Here is a 25,591-nt window from a genome sequence, read left to right on the forward strand (position 1 = left end):
GACACGTTATTTATTTTTATATGTTGGCAAAAAAAACTTTACAATGAATAAATAGTGTTTTTTTAGTTGCAGATAAATTTTGCGAGTTTCCTTTAAAACTTTAATGCCTCTTAGTAAGATAGTGCTTGCGTCGTCGCAGCCATAAAGGCGTTTTTCACTGAGTTATTTCAAAAACGAATTTTCACAAGAATTGTCATTATCTTTGTAACAAGACCGATTTTAGAAAACTTTGTATGACATTTTAGTTTCTAAACATGTGATCAAGAATACACTTTTAACATCTGTCGGATTCCCATTGTATATATTCAATATTCATAAAAATATTCAAAGGATAGCCGTGGTTGTCTGCTACGGTCATAAGCTTTAAGAGGGAAGTATATAGCACGGGCTCGTCCATACAAAAAGAGAAAACGTTTTTCCACTTCTAAATATTTTCCATTCTCCATTATTTTTTAGTATGTTATTGACACAATGAAAAAACTAAGTTTATAGGTTTTCCTTTTTTTCAAAATTTAAAAACATTAAACACATAAATAATTCTTAAAAAAAGCGAAACCTATAAACCTATAATAAACTATGCTGAAGGATGGACATCAAAATCAAAGTGATTTGTTAAGATTTAGTTAGTGGAAAACGTTTTCTCCCGAAATGTAATTTCATAGATAAAATACCGTTATTTCGCTAGGATCGCAAAGCTATTCTTCCCTCTTCATGTAAAGGTAAATGATTATTTCAGGTGAGAATGTTTTCTTATTTCATACGTTTTAGAGCGCGATTTTCAGTAGTCGTCTGCCTTACATTTAATTATTAATTATGGGGTTATAATTTCGTATTTAATTATTTTTTGCCCTCCGGGCGGAAAGCGTCAACTTTTCTCTCGCTGCGCTAAACGAACTTCTCGACGGAGGCGGAAAGCGGCAACTTCGTTTAGCGCAGCGGGAGCAAATTTGACGCTTTCCGCCCGGAGGGCAGAAAAAGTTATTATTTTAGTAATTTTTGTTGTTATTTTAGTAATTTTACATTATTTTTGTGGCTGGGCGGGCGCCTTCTGTACAGCAGCAAAGCGCCCAATGCATTAGGTTACGCCCGATGCTTTTGCATGAGGGCGCCGAAAGCGCCCGTTATTCGATCGCCCGCAGCGCGACACTTACGTCGAGCTACGCCCGACTCTTTCAATATGAGGGCACCGAAGGCGCCCGGCATTGAATCGCGCGTATCGCGCCACGTTTATCGGGCTGCGCCCAACTATTTTTGAACGAATGATGGCGCCGAGGGCGCCCGGCTGTAGATCGCGCGCAGAAGGCGCCGTGTTAAATTTGATGTGACGTCATATAGGGTTATAGGCGTGTTATAGGTTATACCGGACAAGCGAGTAAACTCGTCGGTGGTTTGGAACGCCGCACTCCGGTAGCGATTGACCGCCCCCGCACACCCGCCCCACGCCGTTCGCTCTCGCGGTGCGTTAGTTCATTTCGTGGCTTGATTTGAAAATATTGATATCTTAATTTTATATTTTTTTAAATACCGTTTTTGCCGCCCCCTCTTATGTGCCGCCCGGGGCCATGGCCCCCCTAGCCCCCCCCCCCCCCCCCTCGCTACGCCTCTGGATTTGTTCATTCAAGTATGAAAATTAGCGGGATGCAATAATTTTCCATTTGTTTCCACCTAGTTGCTCATGGAACGGAGATATAAAGGAGTACATCACTTTTCTGCACCAGAGCACAAACGTATCACTTTCTGCGCACTTTATTGATCAACAATGACCAAATTTCAGAGCATGAGATATGAAAACTAAATTAATTATCTCAGGCGGTTGGTAAATAATTTACGCGGATATTTTCTAGTAGAATAGAAAGTGACTGAGTTTTGGGGCTAAAACAAGTTAAAATAAATTTTTTTTACAATCAGCTTCATGCAGTCAAGTCTTCAACTAGCCCGTGGCTAAGCAAAATAACTTTTAATCAAACGCCTTAGTTAAAAAAAAAAGATTATTGGCAAGGGCTTTTATTTGTGTGTTTATCACAGATATTCGCACTAGTAGCGCACCAGGGAGTCCAGGGAGGTGCGGGAATGTGGCTCACGAAGGTGATGGCGCACCGTGATGGTAAGAAGACCGCCCGTATTCGTGGAGCACGTAAAGGCATACTAAGTGGCTCACGGTGGTGGCGCACGAAATGGCGCAAGAAAATAACGCAGGAAAATGGCACAAGAAAATATTGTGACATGACGATGGCGCACTATTTGGTGGAGTCCCTTATATAGTGTGATAGTCAGAATGGCGGGTGTACCTAAATAAAATTAAATGAAAACCATACCATATTTTTGTACCTAATTTGTACTATTTAGTACCTCCTTTAAAAAAATGTATACCTCACGGTACTTAAAGTAATCACCAAAAAACAGTACACCCGCCATCCTGACAGTCAGAATGGTGGGTGTACTTTATTACGCCATGTTCCCGTGGTTATTAATAAATTCTATAAAAGCCAAATCTTTGTACCTTTTTTGTACCTTCATATTCAATTATAATACGAGTCAATTTATTTGTGGTTTCCAAGTTTTACTCATTTTATATTTTGCTTACTATTACAATTTTGCAGGCGTTATAATTTTTCAAGTTATCGATTTCATTTTTAAGAAAAAACGCTAAGGTACAATTATTTTTATTACGCCAGGATTTAGTACCTTTAATGTTTAATCTGTTAAGTTCAAATTACTCAGTAAATCATGTCTTAGGCGCCAATTCAAAGAAATCTTCCTAAGAAAAATCATTTTTAAGACATGATTGCATGATGCTTTTCAATTATTTTTATTTAAGTACACCCGCCATTCTGACTTTCACTATATAGTGGCGCTTGTTATGGAGCTATGTTGGCAGTTTTTGGTGGCGCACCTCTGGAGCTTCCAACTGGCGCACGTAGTTTTTAGCCTTTTTTTTGCACGCTTCTGGGTCCCACACCCAGGTGTGGGCCGTCAGGTTACTTTTGCCACTTTTGTCCGGGCAGCAGTTTGCAAATTAGTTTATTTATTAAGTTTAGTTTATATGGTTTATATGTTTAAGTTTATCTCAAGTGAATAGGTATAAAATAAATTGTTTTTACTAAGTGCCTATTTAGGTGCCATCTTACTTACATCTTTGTTCATTGTACCTATATTGTTCCCTGTCAATTTGTTTTATCCTAATTATTTTGAGTACTTTCGTTCGTTATCGGAAAGAAACAGCCCATTTTTTAAACGCTCCATAATGCGGAGCCTTTAAGTAGGTAGTCCATGACACGACTAAGGTGCGCGCGCGCAACTATTCGTTCAGTATTACTCCGGTACTCGTTGTGAACTAATCAATTATTAGTATAGTGACAATTTTATTTATTTACTTAGTTTTAATAGTGCATTTTTAGTTAAGGTACGTATTTTTTTTATAATTAAGACATGAAATACCGTCATGGCATTGTATAGGTACACTTTTATATTTACCGAAATTAGTAAAAACTGTTAATAATGTTACCACAGTTTTTTTTAATTAATGAAGGTTTATTATAGGTGTCCATAATTTTTGACTATTAAATACATTAAGATCTCCTCAATTAAATATAGGAATGATTACATAAAACAATGTAGGTACACATGAGTACGTCAGAAATGTTTGTTTAGGTATAGAACTAAAATTAATACATCCATTAATTTACAAAAGTCGTAGCAGTATTAGTGTAAACTAATAATAAACTAAGTACCAATAAAATATAATAATAAACTAAGTACCAATAAAATATTGCTGTTTAAATAAACTATTACTTTTCGATTCCGACCGAGCCTTACAGGCCAATTCGAACGTACACTGACATCATATCATTAATCATATTATTTAGTTATCGTGCATTTCGCTAGTACTTGTCCGTACATGTACTGGCGCGGGCGAGACGCACGATAACTGGATAATCTGATTCAAATATCATTCAGATGTCAGTGTACGTTCGAATTAGCCTGTTAGGTTTCACGGCCGTCAGTCGATCACCTTAAATACCACAACTACCATTCACATTCAACAAATTATAGTCAAAATATAATTATCATGCTGCAGTTCGGTTTTATATAACTATAGCACCGAATAGTTTAGATTGAACACTATCTTGTCGAAACTATTAGCAAACAAATCATATGTTTGTATATTTGTTACCTCAGAAAATTCTTTTTTTTTGTTCTAAAGTATATCATTCCGAGTTGGTCCCATTTTGGTCCCTAATACAATTTTTCAAGATTTCTGTTAATCCTTTTTAACTGCTCACGACATCGTAAACCTTATATTACATTATGTCTGCTTCCCTAATCAAACATTTCATGCCATAATGCGTTTCAATTTTCAATTAGCCTAGACATTTTAATATTTCGTTGGCGACATTGCAATAAAAAGTGCTGGCAGTCTAGCGCTAAAGACGTGCGAATTTCAATCCGTAGGTCGCGGTTTCAAACCTCGGCAATTACTGACATTAGTCGCCAAGCGGACCCCAGGCGCACATGAGCCGTGGCGAAAAGCCGGGACAAACGCCAGGAAGATGAGTTGGCGACATTGCAATGCTCCTTTTTAGGGTTCCGTACCCAAAGGGTCAAACGGACCCTATTACTGAGACTTCGCTGTCCGTCCGTCCGTCCGTCCGTCTGTCACAACTTGCCGCTATAACAACAAATACTAAAAACAGAATAAAATAAATATTTAAGGGGGGCTCCCATACAACAAACATAATTTTTTTGCCGGTTTTATAAATAATGGTACGGAACCCTTCGTGCGCGAGTCCGACTCGCACTTGCCCGATTTTTTTTACATATGACAAGCCGTCTATTTCTACTTTTGAATAGTTATAAGATGACGTTTAAGTAAAAACCTATTAGCATATATGGGAGAACCCAGGGGCACTTTCAAGATACGAATGTACAAGGAAAACCTCAAGAAAGTATAATAATGTGGCCCTAGTGATAAAAGGTACAAATCGCGCGCAGCTTAGGTGTAAAAGTGTTCCGTGCATAAGGGTTACGTGGAACTTACATCCTTTTACACCTGCGCTGTTCGAGACTTGTACTCTTATTCACTAGGGCTGCAGTTGCACAGTTGTGTTATTTACTTGCAGTTGAATATGCGTAATAATGTATTAATATTATTGTAATATAATATTAACGGGATAATGTATTATAGTATACCTACAACATAATAACTGATATTAAGGAGTGATACGCCCAGGCCTATTTCACTTGAGAATTGTCACCTGTCAATGATAACGTCAATGTTTACTTGTTGGACTAGCAATGTACAGTCGAGTTCACAAACAACTTTACGACCCAACGTTCCAATAATATATTTACACGCCTCTAAGACATTGATAAAAAAGTGACGTGTCTGGTTGCACAAATGCCACTTTTGATACTACTTTTGATACATTCAGAAGGTCCCATTTTTCGGCTTTCGCTTATATCTCGAAAACTAAGTTCTAGCGACATGATCATTATACAAAATGAAAGCTGATTCAATTTTCTACAAGTTTTATTCAGTCAAGTTTTTCGATATCTTATAATTTTGGCATCTAATTTCCTTCAATATTTACGGGGCTCGCAAGGGACCCGAAAGATTTTAATAGTGTATTCCTGATCATATTTAAAGACTAAAATGTCCTATAAACTTTTCTATCCCCCGGCTCAAGGAAGGCCGAGGACTTTGGATATGTTTACCTCCTAACTAGTCCGAACAAAGTTACTAAGTTAAAAATTGTGTTCCAAGCATTTCCCTCTAAGTATACCTTTTTTTAAGTATTCGTTGCCTGGCCTATGAGTAGTAAAAAAATTGTACAGTCGAGTTCAGCAAGAGATATCACTAATTGAGGCTACGACACGGTACATTAAGTTCATTTGAAATAAATTAGACTGATTAAAACAAAGATAGCCATACTTGCACAGTTTTCAGTTTTGTGTTGCAGAACCTATAACACGAAATTCAAAGGAAACGATAAAAACTCGTGTTAATTATTCACGTCTTATCTCTTATCGTCTTACAGAGGTGTTATAGGTTCTTGTTCGATTAGAAGTGGTTTCGATTTGATTCAAATGAGTTACAGGATTAAATAACTAATTTAAATGTATTAGAATATAAGTTCAATATTTTTTTTTACATTTCATAGCATAACAATATTCCAAAGCACTGTGAAACCAGTAGACAATTTCATACACATAGTACGCATAATTAACATATCACAGAAGAAGGCCGTTCATTCATCGTTTCGCAGACCCTCAAGCATCATCACATACATCCAACCATCCACTCGCAAACACATCACAGTTTTGTGCTGATTCGAGGAGCGAGGATTACTAATATGTTGCAGAAAATTTATTGTCATATTGTATACCTTCGCATAACAACCCTTGGCAGAATTACTTTTTGCATAATTTTTTTGGCATACTGTTATTTCGCTCAATTTTCTTAAGCAGAATAATGCAAAAGCATAATGTTAATTTGAATAATACTCGTAATCCTATAATCGAATAATGGTTTAGCCGAAAATTGTGTCGCATACGACTTACTTGGCATACTGTTATTTCGCACAATTTTCTTAGACACACTGTTATATCACACATTTTTTTTATCAGAATAATACTTTGGCATAATGTTGGTGACAATAATAATTAATTTTGCATACCCGATTCCGCTGATTGCAATTAGAATATTTCTGAAGGCAGTTCCTATTGAACAGTTCTTATTTTGTAGGGGTCGCAGTTCTAACCTAACCTAACCTACAGTTCTAGCAGTTCTTATTTTGTAGGCGTCGCTGTTCAAACCTAACCTACAGTTCTGGCAGCAGTTCTTATTTTGTAGGTGTCGCAGTTCTAACCTAACCTACAGTTCTGGCAGCAGTTCTTATTTTGTAGGGGTCTCTGTTCAAACCTAACCTAACCTACAGGTCTGGCAGCAATTCCTTTTGTATAGGGGTCGCAGGTTTTATTCTGCTGCATAAAATTCTGCGAAATTAAAGTCGGCGATAATAACAGTATGCCATTACAAATTCGGTGGAATGTAATTTATGCTACATGAAATTCTGCGAAAGTAAAATCTACGATCTTATTATTCTGCTATTCGATATTCTGCCAAATGAATGTTATGCGACATGACAGTTTTAATTATACAATTATGCAAAAGTATCATTCGGTTAAAAATGTTTCTGCGAAAACTGCTATGCGAAGTGTATTCCGATAATCGATATTATGCAAGATAAAGGGAAGCCCTAAAAAACAAATATACTTAACTTAAGTATTTGTTTTTGTATGGATTGACATGTTATCAAATATTTATTTAATTGTATTTATCACAGATTACGAAATTTAACATTTTATTTTATTTGTACTTTTCACTTGCAAATTAATTGTTTAATCAAAGAAAATTTATTTATTTGCAGGCATGTCCCCTCATTACCGAGTTTAATTAAATTATTAGTATGTAATAAGCTCGTGAGTTTTCTAACACAATATATTATTGTTAAAGAAATAAATACAATGAAAAATGAAATAATCCTTCATCTCCACGCCATTAAAAATATGTGATATACTCGTAACTCAAGGAAGTCATGTCAACAGTAGCTAATAAAAATACAATAAATAAACACAATAAAACCCGATAACCGACCTAATTAACCGCTTCCTACTTCATAATCGGTTTTTAACTACGGCGGATGATTGGTTAATCATCAGCTTCTTATTTCATTCAAACTAGTTTCAGGCAGTTTGATCCGGGTATGTAACAGGTTTGATATGTCGGCCGCCGATCGTAAGATCAGGCAGATCGTACTCATATTGTTCCTGTGTAATGTTGATGGTATGCACATTAAACCAATAGATAGGTAAGATAGGTTCGTTAGGTTGCTTCAGATGCCCGACGGGAAAACTGTCTAGAAATAGGGGATCCGATGACTCAGGGAACGAGACAGAGATTTTCACGTTTGACGAAATGTCAAAGAATATCACGTTGTCTATGATATTGGTCAAATGAATTAATCCAAGTTTGTTACCTCGACCTGCGCCCAACGCAACTTTGTCAAAAAACGAGGAAACCGCCAAAATTTCGTGTTTTTTTAGATTTCGATTATAACCTAAAAGGACTAGTTTTTTTAGATTTCGATTATAACCTAAAAGGACTAGTTTTTGATAATACTTTTCAGGGCGTTTTTGAGTACACTAAATTTGCTACAATACAAGACTAGACTTGTCTCTGTAGACCGAACAGTTTCCGAGATAAAAGCTGATTTAGCCCGGTAGCCACGAGATCGTACCGTGTCTACCCCCCAAAAAGAGATGTATAATAGAGAATACCCTATAAAAAGTATCTCAAATACAAAATACAAGATACTAGGTAGTTACTCGTAAGATATCAGATACAAGATGCCTCTGGAAATAGTATTTGACACGTATCTTCTAAATACTTTTTTAACATAAAATACTTTTTGGAAAAAAACTCCGTTTTTAACCGACTTCAAGATTTCAAAAGAAAGAGGTTCTCAATTTCGGTTGCGTGTTTTTTTTAATGCTTGTTACTTCATAGCCCTACCTACCCCTACCTCGCCTACGCCTTCGGCTCCGGCTCACGTTGTAACTTTACGCCACTCGCCTATTTTGACCCTTCTTCTACAACTGTTGCAAAATATACTATAATAGATTTATGTACCAAATCAAAAACCATTATTGCGATATTGTAATGTTTAATATTAAAAAATATTATTTCACAATGTCACAGATAAAAAATATGATATTGTCATGTTCAAGCCGGTTTGTTATCAAGTTCAATATTCTTGTAAAAATCAATGGCCTATAAAGGACAAAGCCGAGATGAGATAATTATAATAAGTAATAATTAGTAATTATTGATACAAAAATCGGCCAAGTGCGAGTCGGACTCGCGCAACGAAGGTTCCGTACAAACCTACAGGTATATAAGTAAAAGTTCACCCATCACGACAATCGAGTCATATCAATTATTAAAAATATTTTGATCATATGGTGTAAAAAAAAATTACGGTTTTCGCAATTTTTCCTTTATCTGTTCTATAAGATGTTGCTTCGTACCTAATTTCAAGATTCTGATTTCACGGGAAGTACCCTGTAGGTTTTGATTCCCTTGCGAGTGTCGAAAATGTGGAAATTTGCGGCATAAACGGCTGTATCTTTTGATTGCGTTGGCTTAGAAGTTTGATTTTTTCACAGCTCTAAGGGACAGTAGAACTGAGTATTTGATATAAATTCCAGCTTAATAACTCCACGCGTTCCTGAGAAAAAGACAGACGGACGGACAACAAAGTGATCCTATAAGGGTTCCGTTTTTTCCTTTCGAGGTACGGAACCCTAAAAACGGCGAAAAAATATTATTCCAGGTCCAATTTCATTATTGAAGAACAAATCAAATCAATTTCGTTCAATAAAAACTGACAGTGAGTGGCGTTTAGCATTCTATTGATAACCGTATTAGCTTATAGATTTTGTAAATGAGTGCCTAGGCCAATCCCAAGGCTCCCGTGACAATAAGCCGGGACAAACGCTACAAAGAAGATTAATTTTGTAAATCTTGGCAAGAAAATCACTTTTCCATAGAAATTACTAGTTTCTCTGTAGACCGTCACTTCTCGAATGATGGTCCCTATGATAATCCATTTCTCTATGGAGTAGATGTCACGTAATATGTTCGTAGACGGTTTTTGGAAGCCTAGCACATTAATTAATAGCACGCGCAAGTGCAAGTGTTATTTTAAATGTCAAACTTCTGTGAAATTATGATGCATAAATAACACTTGCACTATATTTGCTATCAAAAACGTTGCAGACTTGGTCTAATTCTAACATTTTCAACACACTTGCTCGTAATGATGAACTTATTGGACCGCTTTTAGGCGCATAACCCTAAATATTAAACCCGCGTGCTTTTTTTCATTATAATTATCGAACTCGTGCGGTAATGTATGTTGACTTTTTAAAATTGTACTGTTACTAGCTGTTTTAACAACTTAAATTTGATTAGTATTTAAGTTTAGGTTTTTCCTCGCAAGTGTGTTGAAGAACGTCATATGAAACACTTGTGCTTTGGTCATTACACACATCGGCTTTCTTATTGCGCGCTCTCTTCCAACTCACGCGCACAATGTCGCTTCGAGTGTAATGGCCAACGTAGCACACTTCTATCATAATACTAGGTAACCTAAGTAATAAAAATACAGTAAATACATACTTCTATAATAATTAAGCCCTCCCAAAAGAGACTTGAAGGAACTGTCACTGGAACTAACATTCGACGCGAGAGGTACAGTCAGCTGCGGAGAAAAGGTGCCACCCCTGCATACAAATTTGTATGCACGGGTGGTACCTTTTCTCTGCAGCTGACTGTACCTGTAGATAGGTACTGATGGCGAAAATGTTATTACTACTAGCTATTGCCCGTGACTTCATCTGCGTGAAGATTAATAAAAGTAATCTCCTTCCCCGGGCTTCTAACTACATATATGCATACCTGCGGCGGCATCATGGTTCCATTTTTATCACTTGTCACTATGCCCGTCACTTTCGCGCTTACGTACTTGTTAGAACGTGACAGGCATAGTGACAAATGATAAAGAGCCGACCATCTTAGGCCTACTGATCTAATTCACGGTTTAAGCGTGAAGAGGTAAGCAGACAGAGTTGCTATCGCATTTATAATATTAGTAGGGATGGCTGTGTTAGTAAACAAGTATAACTCGTCCGGCGCTTTAGTAAAGAGCAATAAAGACATAAAGATATCCTAATTACTAATCCTAACTAATAAGCTCAAGAAAAATAAATGGATGAAGTGTGAAGAGGCTTTCACCCACAAGGGATCCACATAAGATAACTATAAACAAAATTTATAACTTAAATCTACTTAAAATATTGTACCTTTAAAAAAAGTGGAAATAAAAACCTATTTATTATATATTATTATTATAAAGAGAGCGTAAGTGATTTCTTATACATTATAAAAAGCTAACGTAATATGTAGTAAGGTTTTATGTCAAATAATGTTACTAAAAATTGCAAATGGAATAAAAAATAATGGTTGCAACAATCGGGAATCTCCCACTAGTACTCCGCTGGAACTGGTTTATACTATCAGCAAACCAAACTGAAAACCGAGGTCATATTGCTATCCTCTCTGACTGTTGCCATAACCATATAAGCGTGAATGAGAAGTTTTATAAGTTTTATAACCCCAGTCGACGGTCGTCAGTTTGGTTTGCGGAGAATGTAGTGTTTATGGTTTATTAGGCTTATTGGTTTATTGGTCTGGACTAGTGGGTAATGACCCAGCCTATGAAGCCGATGGACACGGTTTCGAATCCCGGTAAGGGCATTTATTTGTGCGATAAACACAAATATTTGTTTCTGAGTCATGGGTGTTTTCTATGTATATAAATATGTTTATCGTCGCCTAGTACCCATAGTACAAGCTTTGCCTAGTTTGGAGCTAGGTCGATCTGTGTACGATTGTCCCCAAATATTTATTTATTATTTTACTCACTTGTTATAATTTTGTACAACCCTATGCAGTTGTGAAGATATCTGTTGTGTAAGAAATTAAAAAAAAAGCTTTAATTCACCTTTCAAAAAAATATGCTATTGTAACACGTTTCATTGCTATTTACTATAAAGACGGCGTATAAACTATACAATATATTACTGTAGTAAATAAGTTAAGGTCACAACGCAACGTTACACGCAATACATGCAAGGTTTGATGCATCCGTTTAGACCACGGTCAAGTACAGCTACACAGGTCAATTCGAACAAACCCTGATATCAGAATACTTGAATGATGTCGTACCTGTTAGTGTCTGAACAATAATATTCTGACATATTTTCTTCAAGAAATTCACGTTATCATCTACTTCGATGTTGAAATAGGACCAATTAACAATTGAAAACCATTGTGTAAGTAGTTTCAAATGGTCTAAGTTTTGGTACGTAACCTATACGAACTGTACCTACATAAAGAAAAAAAAGCGGCCAAGTGAGAGTCGGACTCGCCCATGAAGGGTTCCGTACTATTTATGACGTATTAAAAAAAGCTACTTACTAGGTCTCGTTCAAACCAATTTTCGGTGGAAGTTTGCATGGTAATATATTTTTTTAGTTTTATCATTCTCTTAATTTAGAAGTTACAGGGGGGGGGGGGGGGGGTTAACACACATTTTACCAATTTGGAAGTGTCTCTCGCGCAAACTAAGTATTCAGTTTAGAAAAAAATTATATTAGAACCTCAATATCATATCCCACCCCACCCTCAATATATAGATACGTATGGGTCTGATGAAAATTTTTTTTTTTGAGTTTCAGTTTTAATTTATTGTTTTTTTTCTATTTTTGTGTAAAAATCTTAATGCGGTTCACAGAATACATCTACTTACCAAGTTTCAACATCACAGTTCTTATGGTTTCGGAAAAAAGTGGCTGTGACATACGGACAGACTTGACGAATCCATAGGGGTTCCGTTTTTTGCCATTTGGCTACAGAACCCTAAAAAAGACCATACAGAAGTTAAACACAGTGTACGCATGTATTTTTTAACGTAAAACTGCTAAAGCATATTAACTCAATGGGGAGCAAAATAGGTACATTTTACGGTATCTAATTATGTCAATAGATTTGTAGGATATTTTCCACTGTATCATACTACATTTTCTCATACTATTATTACAAAATTATCAATCAATAAGTCCCTATTACTAAGGCTACGTTTCCAGATATGTGCCTAGCGAGGGATGTGTTTGTTAAGAACTATTAGAATCATTTAATTTACCTACCTATCCTCGTTCAGCGCAGCTCTAGTCGCCATTTTTCTATTGGTTCTTAACAAACACATCCCTCGTTACACATCCTCGCACATCTCTATTGGAAACGCTGCCTTAGCGATGGTTATATCCTTGATAAGCATTAATCCTCGAACTCATGCATTACTCTGCTGATATGCATTATGTAACTATGTAATAATCAGTTAACAAACAATCAACTTTCGATAAAATACGAAGACGTATTTATCTTATTGTGCTAATTTCATACTTGTTCAAATATGGCCAATATTACAACGTTTTATAGATCATTTCACATTTTTGACCCGGTTATCAAGTTATATTTATTCAAATATGGGTCTTGTCCTGTTGATTTAAGGACTATTTTCAGTTGTTTTGTTCATAGCACGTGCTGTACACGTCTAGGAAACGACCGCTTTCAGTTATCAGATTGAACGTTGCTCTTAAAATACAATAACATGATTATTAGACATATTTACCAATGTCTACCCAATTGGAGATAATTCTAAATAAGTTACAGTTATATATAAATGTTAAAAATGTCCATCGATGTTTATTCATAATCTATTTGAGGCTACACTCACAATAACAGTGTGTCCACACTGTTCCCGTGAGATGGAAAAGTGTAGACTGAACGAAGATGTAGTGTCAAAAATTGAGAAAGGTATGTTGAGAGTTTGGACACGTGGAAAGAATGAGTGAAAGAAGGCTAACAAAGAGAGTGTATACGGGAGAAGTAGAAGAGGGAACTAGCTGGAAGGTGTAGACCTCGGCGGACTTTCTCTGATCAAATCGGGGAAATCTTGAAGAAAGGCCAGGTCAAGAGCACCCTAAACCAGCGAGCGTGTATGAGGAATGTTATGAAAGTGAAAGAAGCGAAAGAGGTATGTCAGGATCGTAGCAAGTGGAAATCCGTGGTCTCTGCCTAACCCTCCGGGAAATATGCGTGATTCTGATTATATTTATATGTATTTGAGGCTAAGGAATAGGTATATTATTTACAAAATATTTTCTCAGACCTAGACATAATATGTGAGGTAAATGCAGGGACCGGAAAACCCGTTCATTTGGCTTACCCGTTCGAATGGGTAACCCCTTCATATGATAAGCTAATCGTTTGGGTAACCCGTTCAACCGGTTACCCAACAATAATGATTAACCCGTATTATTCAGATTAACCTAATCGTAACAAGTGGTTACCGCTTACAGGAGCTGATTCGGTTTGTGTTTTGCGTGTACTAACCGGTAACCTTTCGGTTTAGGGTAAGCCTTACCCCTCTCCCGCGCCTTTCCCCCACCGCTGCGGCACCGCGGCAGAGATGGGCATTACGATTCGATAGTTATATTGTAACTACCGACGTAACGTTTTCGTTAATGTTGACTTACTATATAGATGCTTATTTGTATCCGGTTTTAGTAAGATGGCGGCCACACACTTTGTCATAAAAATCATCATTTTTAGGTTTTAGGGAGTTCCGATTTCGAAAATGATGACGATTTTGGAATCCAAGATGGCGGCCATGCAGTAAGTCATAAAAGTCGTCATGTAAATCGGTTTTTAGGTTTATGGGAGTGCAGATTTAGAAAAAGATGACCATTTTGGAGTCCAAGATGGTGACCATGTACTATGTCATAAAAATCGTCATGGATGTCGTTATATAGGTTTTAGGGAGACCAGATTTCGAAAATCATGACTATTTTGGAATCCAAGATGGCGGCCATGCAATTTGTCATAAAAGTCGTCATGGATGGACTCCAAGATGGTGACCATGTACTATGTCATAAAAATCGTCATGGATGTCGTTTTATAGGTTTTAGGGAGTGCGGATTTCGAATATCATGACTATTTTGGAATCCAAGATGGCAGCCATGAAATTTTTCATAAAAGTCGTCATGGATGTCGTTTTATACGTTTTAGGGAGTGCGGATTTCGAAAATGATGACCATTTTGGAGTCCAAGATGGCGGCCATGCAATTTGTCATAAAAGTCTTCATGGATGTCGTTTTATAGGTTTGAGGGGGTGCGGATTTCGAAAATCATGACTATTTTGGAATCCAAGTTGGTGGCCATGCAATTTGTCATAAAAGTCGTCATGGATGTCGTTTCATAGGTTTTAGGGAGTGCAGATTCCGAAAAAGATGACCATTTTGGAGTCCAAGATGGTGACCATGTACAATGTCATAAAAATCGTCATGGATGTCGTTATATAAGTTTTAGGGAGTGCAGATTTTGAAAATAATGACTATTTTGGAATCCAAGATGGCGGCCATGCAATTTGTCATAAAAGTCGTCATGGATGGAGTCCAAGATGGTGACCATGTACTACGTCATAAAAATCGTCATGGATGTCGTTTTATAGGTTTTAGGGAGTGCGGATTTCGAAAATGATGACCATTTCGAAGTCCAAGATGGCGGCCATGCAATTTGTCATAAAAGTCTTTATTTATGTCGTTTCATAGGTTTTAGGGAATGCGGATTTCGAAAATCATGACTATTTTGGAATCCAAGATGGCGGCCATGCAATTTGTCATAAAAGTTGTCATGGATGTCGTTTTATACGTTTTAGGAAGTGCAGATTTCGAAAAAGATTACCATTTTGGAGTCCAAGGTGATGACCATGTACAATGTCATAAAAATCGTCATGGATGTCATTATATAGGTTTTAGGGAGTGCAGATTTCGAAAATAATGACTATTTTCGATTCCAAGGTGGAGGCCATGCAATTTGTCATAAAAGTCGTCATAGATATCGTTTAATAGGTTTTAGGGAGTGCGGATTTCGAAAATGATGACCATTTTGAAATCAAAGGTGGCGGCCACCCATTTTGTCATAAAAGTCATCATGGAAGTTATTTTTTAGGTTTTAGGGAGTGCGGATTTCGAAAATCATGACTATTTTGGAATCCAAGATGGCAGCCTTGTTTTTTGTCATAATAGTCGTCATGGATATCGTTTTATAGGTTTTAGGGAGTGCGGGTTTTGAAAATGATGACTATTTTGGAATTCCAAGATGACGGCCACGTACTATTTAATAAAAGTCATCATGGATGTCGTTTTATAGGTTTTAGAGAGTGCGGATTTCGAAAAAGATGATCATTTTGGAATTCATGATGCCGACCATGAAATATGTCAGAAAAATAGTCATGTATGTCGTTGTATAGGTTTTACGGAGTGCGGATTTCGAAAATCATGACTATTTTGGAATCCAAGATGGCGACCATGCAATTTGTCATAAAAGTCGTCATGGATGTCGTTTTATAGGTTTTAGGGAGTGCGGATTTCGAAAGACATGACTATTTTGGAATCCAAGATGGCGGCCATGCAACTTCTCATAAAAGTTGTCATGGATGTCGTTTTATAGGTTTTAGGGAATGTGGTTTTCAAAAATGATGAACCTCAACCATGTGTATCGTAAAGAACTCGTCATGACATTTAAAATGAGCTTAAACTCGATAGCATTATGGAAGTCATCGATGAGTTCCATTGACAACTTCCGATTTCACTATCAGACCTTCGTCACCATGTGTATCGTAAAGAACTCTTCAAGACATTTTAAATGAGCCCAAACTCAATAGCATTACTAGTAGTTATCGATGAGTTCCATCAACACCTTCCGATTCCACCATCAGACCCTCGCCACCATGTGTATCGTAAAGAACTCGTCAACAAGATATTTAAAATGAGCCCAAACTCGATAGCATTACTAGTAGTTATCGATGAGTTCCATCAACACCTTCCGATTTCACCATCAGACCCTCGCCACCATGTGTATCGTAAAGAACTCGTCAAGATATTTAAAATGAGCCCAAACTCGATAGCATTACTAGTAGTTATCGATGAGTTCCACTGACACCTTCCGATTCCACCATCAGACCCTCTCCCCCATGTGTATCGTAAAGAACTCGTCAAGACCTTTAAAATGAGCCCTAACTCGATAGCATTATTAGTAGTTATCGATGAGTTCCATCGACACCTTCCGATTCCACCATCATACCCTCTCCACCATGTGTATCGTAAAGAACTCGTCAAGACCTTTAAAATGAGCCCGAACTCGATAAAATTATTAGAAGCCATTGATGAGTTCCACTGACACAGGAGATTTGCACAGACAGCTAACGATAAAGAAAGTGACTATAATAGGAGTAATAGGTACTAAACAAAAATATACCAAAATCAATGCAACGCCTTACCATATTAGGTAATTTGCCTTAAACCTTAGCATGTGTTTTGAAATCTACGTTGTGCGCTACTTGACTTAACGTACACTTTTGTTTGAATTAGCAATATTAGGTCGGCAAATTACAAAGCCTTTGACAAATACCGACTGCCGCCGCGCACTCGCACGTGCACGTAGGGAATGGAACCGCCGTGTTTCGCGTCGGGCGCTACGTTAATAGACCATATGCAGTTCACGTAAAAGTTAAAACAGCTTGTTCGTATTTAATCAGCGCTTGAAGCGGTAACCCTTTCCCGGGTTTTTAATATCGGTAAGCGCTAACCTGAATTAATTCAAATAAAAGGATTAGTTTCTTAACCGGTAAGCCAATCAAAAGCTTACCGAAATGAAGCGGTTTTTGGAACACAGCTTTACAATAACCCGGGTTTTTGAACGGGTTAGGGTAAGCGGGTCCGGTCCCTGGGTAAATGTGTCGGTCACATTTGCAATCACAAAGTGTGGCAATGTTAATAGTATACTGTAGCGGGGGTGCATGCGGGGAGAGAAGGGAAACCAGATGCGTCGTAATGAAAAGACTTATATTCAGCGTACTACAACGATGACGAACACGACGCGTTCCCCAACCGGCAAGGAGTAAGAGGCCGGAACGGAAGCACGTTTATCAAAGATGATAACTAGCTATAGCGCGTAGTTCCACCGGGGAAGCAGGGGGCTATAGGTAGCAATAATCTTTGCCTAAGATTCGATACAAAATTATTTTCGGTCGGCGGACCTAACCAAATCAGGAAAAATCTTAACACCGCGATCTACGAATAGCGCGGAGCCGTATAAGCGACATCTACCGGGATATTCGGTTACTACTAGGTTCACTATTCGTCGTTGGAGGCTGCCAGTAGGTCCTCGTCGGAGGGTTGTTTCTGCTACTCCCTGCTAGATGGCGTTAGTAGTGGTGGTTGGGGCGCAACTGTTCGTCGTTTGTTTATGTTTCCCTTTACAGACTCCCCCTCGGTTCCTGAAGGCGACCCGACGAAGAGAACCGCGTTCCGTTTTCTTTGCGTGGTCTTCCTCTTTTGCGAATCGGCCGTACCGGCTCTGGTAGCTCCGCAGGGTCAGTTCCTTTATAGGGTTGGAGGGCGGAGGCGTGGTATACCCCGATGATGCGGTTCTGGTCCCTAGGGCTTGTAAGCTGGAATGAACTTGGTCCGTGTCGCTGTTTGACCACGTACGGTCCATCTCGTCGAGGAGCGAACTTGGCGCTATAACCTAAGCTAGCTTTGCTTAACGGATGTAGTTCAACCATCACCAAATCGCCTGGCTGGTACTTTGGGCACGCTCTCCGTTTCTGGTCCAAGTGCTCTTTGCGCCTTTCCTCGGTCATCTCCTGCACTTCCCTAGCCTTTTCAAGAGTGTCAGCTATTAGTAGCAGTCTAGGGGTTATTTCCGGTAAAAAGCTTTCGTTCTGTATGATGTGCTTAAAATCGTGCTGCACATCGTCAGGCGTACGTAGTTCCCTCGCAAACGTCAGGTACGCAGGTGTATGACCCGTAGCATTGCAGGTGGCGGTGTTCATAGCGAACCTCACGCTTGGAAGCATGGCTGCCCAGGTGGTATGATCGTTTTCCACTAGGATCGCTAGCTGTACCTTTAGATCCCTGTTCCTTCTCTCCACAGGATTGGCTTCTGGGTGGTAGAGCGGCGTGAAACCATGGTGGATCTTCAGGCAGTGAGTCATTAACTGCATGACATGGCTAACGAACTGGGTTCCGTTGTCGCTTATGAATCGGCGCGGCGTGCCGTATCTCAGAATTACCTCGTTTAGCAAGGTATTCGTGCACTCTTCCGCGCTGGCTTGCTTTAGGGGGAACAGCTCTACCCAACGGGTTGCGACGTCTTCCACTATAAGGATCCAGTGGTAGCCCTCCTTGGTTTCTGGTAATGGTCCGAAGAGGTCAAAGGCGATGACCTCAAAGCGCTGATTGATCGCCGTTGTCTGGACTAGACCGGCAGGCTTAGCATTAGAGGGTTTATATCGCTGGCATTGTATGCAATTCTTGACATAGGCTTCGATTTGCGTACGCATCCCTTTCCAGTAATAACGTCTGGTTATGCGGTCAATCGTTTTCTGTGCCCCGTAATGGCCGGCCGTGGGCTGATCATGATAGACAACGATGATATTCTTCTGTTCCGCTACGGGTACGACCAGTTGTCCATCTTCGTTATCAGCAAAGGGGTTGTAACGATATAGCAGCCCATTGCTTAGGTAATACCCCTTCTTAGACCAATACTTGGCATCTTCCTCGTTACCACTCTCTAACGCTGAGGTTATTTTGGCAAGCGATTCGTCATGCCCCTGCTTGCTCCGAATCTCCTCTGCGGGGACTGTTGGTATGTCGACCGCCACTGCGCATATTCCGCATTCTTCTGCGGCTCCCGGGTCGCAGTGTGGTCGTGACAAAGCGTCTGCAACTACGTTAGTTCTTCCCTTTATATATTTAATAGTGAGGTCTTGAGCCTGTAACTGCAGAGCCCATCTTGCTAGTCGACCAGTGGGGGATTTCAAGGACATCAACCACCTAAGAGCTTGGTGGTCTGTCAGCACGGTGGTATGGCACCCGTCTATGTACCCTCGGAATTTGCCCACGGCCCATACTACCGCCAAGGCTTCCCGCTCTGTGGTGGTGTAGTTTCGCTCTGCAGATTTCAGTAGGCGGCTGGCGTATTCCACCGGGTGCTCGTCCTCTTGCTCCCCCTGCACCAGGACGGCTCCGATAGCATAGCTACTGGCGTCTGTTTTGATTAGGTACGGTCTAGTTTCGTCGGCTTGGGCGAGCACAGGACTTGTCGCCAGGAGCTCCCGTAGCTTATTGAAGGCGTGGTCTTGCGCTTCCTTCCAGTCCCACTTCATGTTTTTCTTCGTGAGTCGAGTTAGTGGCTCGGCTATTTTGGCAAAGTTCGGGATGAATCTCCTGTACCAGGAGCACATTTGGAGGAACGAGAGCAAGTGCTTCATGCTGCGTGGTGGCGGTAAGCTGGTAATGGCGCTTACTTTGTCGGGGTCAGTTTCCAGACCTGAGGGCGTTATGTAGTGGCCTAGATACTTGACCTTGGCGCAGCAGAACCGGCACTTCTCTTTATTGACTGTAAGGTTGTATTCTTTTAGCAGGGAGAAAAACCTCCTGCAGGTCAGATAAGTGAGCCTCTAAGGTCGGGGACAAGACGATGAGATCATCCAGATAAACTATCAGCTTGATGTTGCTTAGCTGGATGCGGAATCGGTCCATGAGGCGCTGAAATGTCGCCGGGGCGTTTCGTAACCCGAATGGCATGCGATTGAAGGCGTATGTCCCGAACGGAGTGATGAAGCAAGTTTTAGGCTGGTCCTCTTCCCTTACTTTGATCTGCCAGTAGCCGGACTTGAGGTCGAGTGTGGACATAAACGGAGTTCGCTTGGCATTGTGTAGTAGGTCGTCAATGCGTGGCAGAGGGTAGTTGTCCGGAGTGGTAATGGAGTTCAGCTGTCGGTAGTCCACACAAACTCTGGTGGTGCCATCTTTTTTGGGGACAAGTACTACCGGGGCCGACCAGGGTGAGGTACATGGCGATATTATTCCTTCGGCCAGCATCTTGGTAACCTCTTCCCGCAGGACTTGCGTCTTAGTAGGTGAAAGACGATACGGGGGTACCGCAACGGGACCATGGGTGCCAGTGTCTATAATGTGTTCCGTCTGAGTCGTCGGTTTTCCGTTTGGCACAAAAACGCTTGCATTGGCCTCTATGAGTGCTTGCACCTTCTCCTCGGAGGCGGAATCCGGAGCAGCGTCGAATGCGCAGATCGACGAGTCTGGGAATAAGTTCGCGGAATCAGGCGACAACGTAACTGTTTGTTCTTCTATTTGACGGCACGCATCCTCAAAGAGAGCTTCTTCTACCAGGCGATGCCCGTCGAAGGTTATGACGTTTCTTTCGTCATAAGTTTTCCTTTTAGTTGGCGCAAGATCAATCCTGTATAGAGGTCCATAGATCTGGTTGTCTTGACCCGTTCGGCTTGCTTCGGGCTTTGCCGGAATCTCCCATACGGTAGGTTGATATGCAGGTGCTGGTCCAAAAGTAGCGAAGTCTTCGCTGTACAGTTCGTTCGGATTCATTTCCTCACCCTTAAAATGCCAGGTGAATTGAGGCAGATCCAGGACTATGAGTCCATCCTGGATGAAGCCTACTCCTAAGAGTGTTCGGTGTGATCTGGATTCTGGTAGGGCTAGGAACATAGTCGGGATTGTTCGGCCCCCCAGCTCGACGTCGACGACAGTCGTCAGGACGGGTCGCGACTGGGGTATCCCATCACCCAGTGTGACGATGGCTCGTTGCGAAGCGAAGGTACACCCTGCCTGCCGTAGGTGGCGGAACAATTCTGGAGACGCGAGGCTCGATTTGGCACCTGTGTCCACTAGGGCTCCCTCTGTTTTCCCTTTGGTCGAGATGAAAACTAGCGGCCTCTCACGGGTATCCAGTTGCACACCGAGTGCACTAAAGCTGGTTCCAATAGAGGCGCTTCCCCTCGTCTTGTGACATGTAGAGCAGTTGCTTCGGACGACTCCGGGAGCGCCACACCCATAGCAAGAAAACTTGGGTGCTACGAGAGCGGCGGAAGAGGAACTCGGTGGTGCTGATGTCTGCTTATCGGTGCCAGCAGGTGCGTTGGACGTGGCCTTGGCATGTTCATCCGCCTTTTGCTTCCTCCGGCATTCTTCCAGTGAATGGCCGGGTAGCTTGCAGTACCGGCAGCGTTGTCTGGGTTTTCTTTGCGAAGAGACTGGAACGTGCGCAGCCTCCGGCAACGCAGATGATGCTGAAGCAGCAGTCGAGGCAGCAGTCGAGGCAGAGGTGGGGTTGGCATTTTTCCAAGTGTCCCGCAGTCGCTCCGCAGCTACCGCGTCCTCCAGGAACTTGTCATACGTAGTGAACGACGTTCTCGGGACCTTCTCTTGAATATACGGCATTAGGAGACCGTAAATGAGGTCCAGCTGCTGGGTCTCTAGTAATTCTGGACGCGGTAGTAGTGAAAACAGCATCCGCTTTTTAGACACGAAAGCCTCTGTTGTCTCATCGGTTTTTTGTTTGACGCTCGTAATCTCCATGCATATGAGGTACGCCGGCTTCTTAGGTGCGAAGGTCCTACGCAGGCGCTCTTGGAAGTCGTCCCATGTGACGATCTTGTCTCGCATACCCTGCCACCATGTCGCTGCGGCACCCTTAAGGAGGAGTGGAATACCTGTGAGCGCGTCTTCATCCGATATGCGCTCAGCTCGTTTATACGTGTTGACGGCAGCCAAAAATGCCTCCACGACGTCGGTTTCCTTCGTTCCGTCGTATGTGAGTGTGCAGCGTGTCAGGGACCCAGGCTTCGGTGCCATGGCTGCCATCATACGTTCAAACTGTTCCTCCGTCAGTGACACTGCCATATTCGCGGGCTTCCTCGGTTTCCGTACTGCCCGCGCTGGTTTGGTTACTAGTCTGGGCCCTGAAGATCTGCGCTTCGGTGAGACAGACTTGGATGGCGGTGTGGACACCTCCGGATTTCCTTCTTCCTTCATAGGTTACGACGGCACCTCCAGCAATGAGTGCGTGAGCTCGCTACGCCCCACGTTGGGCGCCAGATGTAGCGGGGGTGCATGCGGGGAGAGAAGGGAAACCAGATGCGTCGTAATGAAAAGACTTATATTCAGCGTACTACAACGATGACGAACACGACGCGTTCCCCAACCGGCAAGGAGTAAGAGGCCGGAACGGAAGCACGTTTATCAAAGATGATAACTAGCTATAGCGCGTAGTTCCACCGGGGAAGCAGGGGGCTATAGGTAGCAATAATCTTTGCCTAAGATTCGATACAAAATTATTTTCGGTCGGCGGACCTAACCAAATCAGGAAAAATCTTAACACCGCGATCTACGAATAGCGCGGAGCCGTATAAGCGACATCTACCGGGATATTCGGTTACTACTAGGTTCACTATTCGTCGTTGGAGGCTGCCAGTAGGTCCTCGTCGGAGGGTTGTTTCTGCTACTCCCTGCTAGATGGCGTTAGTAGTGGTGGTTGGGGCGCAACTGTTCGTCGTTTGTTTATGTTTCCCTTTACAATACATATATTAAGAAGGTTGAATAGCTTTGCGATCCTAACGAAATAACGGTACTTTTTATATGAAATACCATTTCGGGAGAAAACGGTTTCTACTAACTGTCAATTTCCTTGATAAAATGAGTGACTGACGGTCCTTACGGCCGCGACTATGACGTTCAATCACAGCCCGATTCGAACTTTAAGATACGTCCAAATTTTTTACGATTAATAATTTCGACGTTTTTGTATGAAGAAACGTTACTTTTGACACTGACATATCTAACCCGTATCGTATCTTTAGCAAATGACTGACGTATCTTAAAGTTCGAATCAGGCCGTGATTGAACGTCATAGTCGCGGCAGTAAGGCGGCGGCGAAGATCATCAACTGCCAGACAATTTCTTATTCGTTGACTTGACGCGATCGAACAATTTGACGACAATCTTCACACCGCCGAAGGGACTTATTAATAATTGTGTTTTAATTTAATATATAAGTTGGGTTGCCATAATTATTTTATTCGGAACCGATATGGGACAATACATATTCACAGGTTTGTTTCGTTGAATATGTGAACAAACTGTTTGGACATGATTTTCACCATACAACACAAGCCTTCTTAAGCTTACTGTGGGACTTACTCAATTTGCGTAATAATGTCTTATAATATAATATTTATTTATTTAGTTTTACAGCGGTAATGATATATGGGACAAAATGGGACAGGTAAAAATACGGCACGCAATCCTTCAATACGATGACAGTCTCATATATACGGGACGCATGGCAACCCTATATATAAGTGGTTGCTGTAACTTTTGCTGTGTGGGCACAAGGCGCGGTAGATCACCAATGCGTTGGTCAGACTTTGTCATAAATGCACTCAATGGACCACTCTACGAATGTACAAGGGCTACAGTACGTGAAGAATGGCGACGGATTGTGAAGCTTGCCACCGGCCCTGATATGAGATCACGACTACTCTGACAAGGGTGTGGTCACAAAAAAGAGTATATATATATATATATATATATCACTTCATTATTTTAACATTTCAAACACTATAATGTAAAAATACCTTTAAGCGATTCTGGTAACGTAGGTCGTTTCAAATTTATGCTGAATGTCATTATTTGCCGCGAAATATTTATGACTCCTATTTATTCAGCTGACCAAGTCAACCTTTAGTATTTGTTTTACGAAAATCGTACCCACTATCGGCTTTTGTTTTATCTCGCTCGCTGTTTCATTTTACTGTAGAGACAAAAGTAATGCAAATTACATGTTGCTAAATGATGCTGTTTTTATGGAAATTTAAAATAAGCATGCAAAGCATGAAATTAATTTTCTGACGGCATAATTGAATAGACCCCGTTGCTGCCGATACGGAGAAAAAACAGACCAATGAAGTAAGATTGAACAGCACTTGAAAATAAATAATACTTCAGATCTACTAAATTATATGTTGATTTAAATTAACACGATATTCTGGAGACTGAAATTCAAACTCAACTACGAACGTAACGTCACGTTCGAAACATCACGCCAAATAATAAACTTAAGTGGCAACTTCACAATCTTATAAGTCCATCACTTGTTAGACTCTCACAAACAACAAACACACTTGATCACAAGCTAGAAAAAAACACTTGATCTTGTAAAGTAATAACATGTACCTAGTAGTGTAAGGGACGGTTGCAACAACCCGTCTGTCACAGTTAAAGCGTTGGGAAAAATTTATCGTATGGTATTTTTTGACTTCTCTTGTCAGTAATGTTGATTAGTAAGACAAGTGTAGTTGGTGAAACTGGCCCTTAATCATTGTTACAAAAGTTTTACTACAACACGGATACGCAAAGAAAAAATCGGTCAACTGCTCTCGCGCTTACCAACTTCACACAAGATAAATAATAAATAAATAATAACCTCACCATTGGACCTCACGAAAGCATACAACAAACATTATCACATAAAATATTGCTCAACAAATTATACGGTTCGGGAATTAGAGGTTTAGCTCATGACTAGTTCAAATATTACCTAGAGAAGTGAATGCAGCTCGTCCAAATTGAATACCTAAATCCGTCTACAAATGAGATAGAATTCATTCGGTCAAATATTATAGAAGCACATAAGGCTCTATCCCGCAGGGAAGTGTTCTAGGTTGTCTCCTCTTCTTATTATACATCAATGACCTCCCAAATGAAATCGATGCCAAATGCACTTTATTTGCATATGACGTTTCTGGCCTTTTTGATTTTAATAATACCGAAAATTTTAAAGTAAAACTCACACAAACCTAATAATATAAATGAATGGATGCGCGACCACAATTTAACAATAAAACCAAATAAAACTCTATTAATACAATTTTATCCTCATCAAAGAATTAGAATTATCACTAGATAACACGGAAATTGAAGAAGTAGAGCATTTCAAACTCCTAGATGTTACTCTAGATAA

The 25,591-nt window shown here is 40.4% G+C and overlaps 1 protein-coding gene across 1 annotated transcript in view; it reads left to right on the forward strand.

The window, feature by feature from the left end:
- Window positions 1-3,284: 3,284 nt before the first annotated feature.
- The window catches only part of LOC133524843 (prostatic acid phosphatase-like), a 43,366-nt gene continuing 21,059 nt past the window's right edge, over window positions 3,285-25,591 (forward strand). Inside the window, exon 1 of the mRNA XM_061860994.1 lies at window positions 3,285-3,403. The gene's annotated coding sequence lies outside the window, so the exon portion shown is untranslated. The remainder of the gene's footprint in view (window positions 3,404-25,591) is intronic.

Source organism: Cydia pomonella, chromosome 14 (assembly GCF_033807575.1).
Source record: "Cydia pomonella isolate Wapato2018A chromosome 14, ilCydPomo1, whole genome shotgun sequence".
NCBI lineage: Eukaryota > Metazoa > Arthropoda > Insecta > Lepidoptera > Tortricidae > Cydia > Cydia pomonella.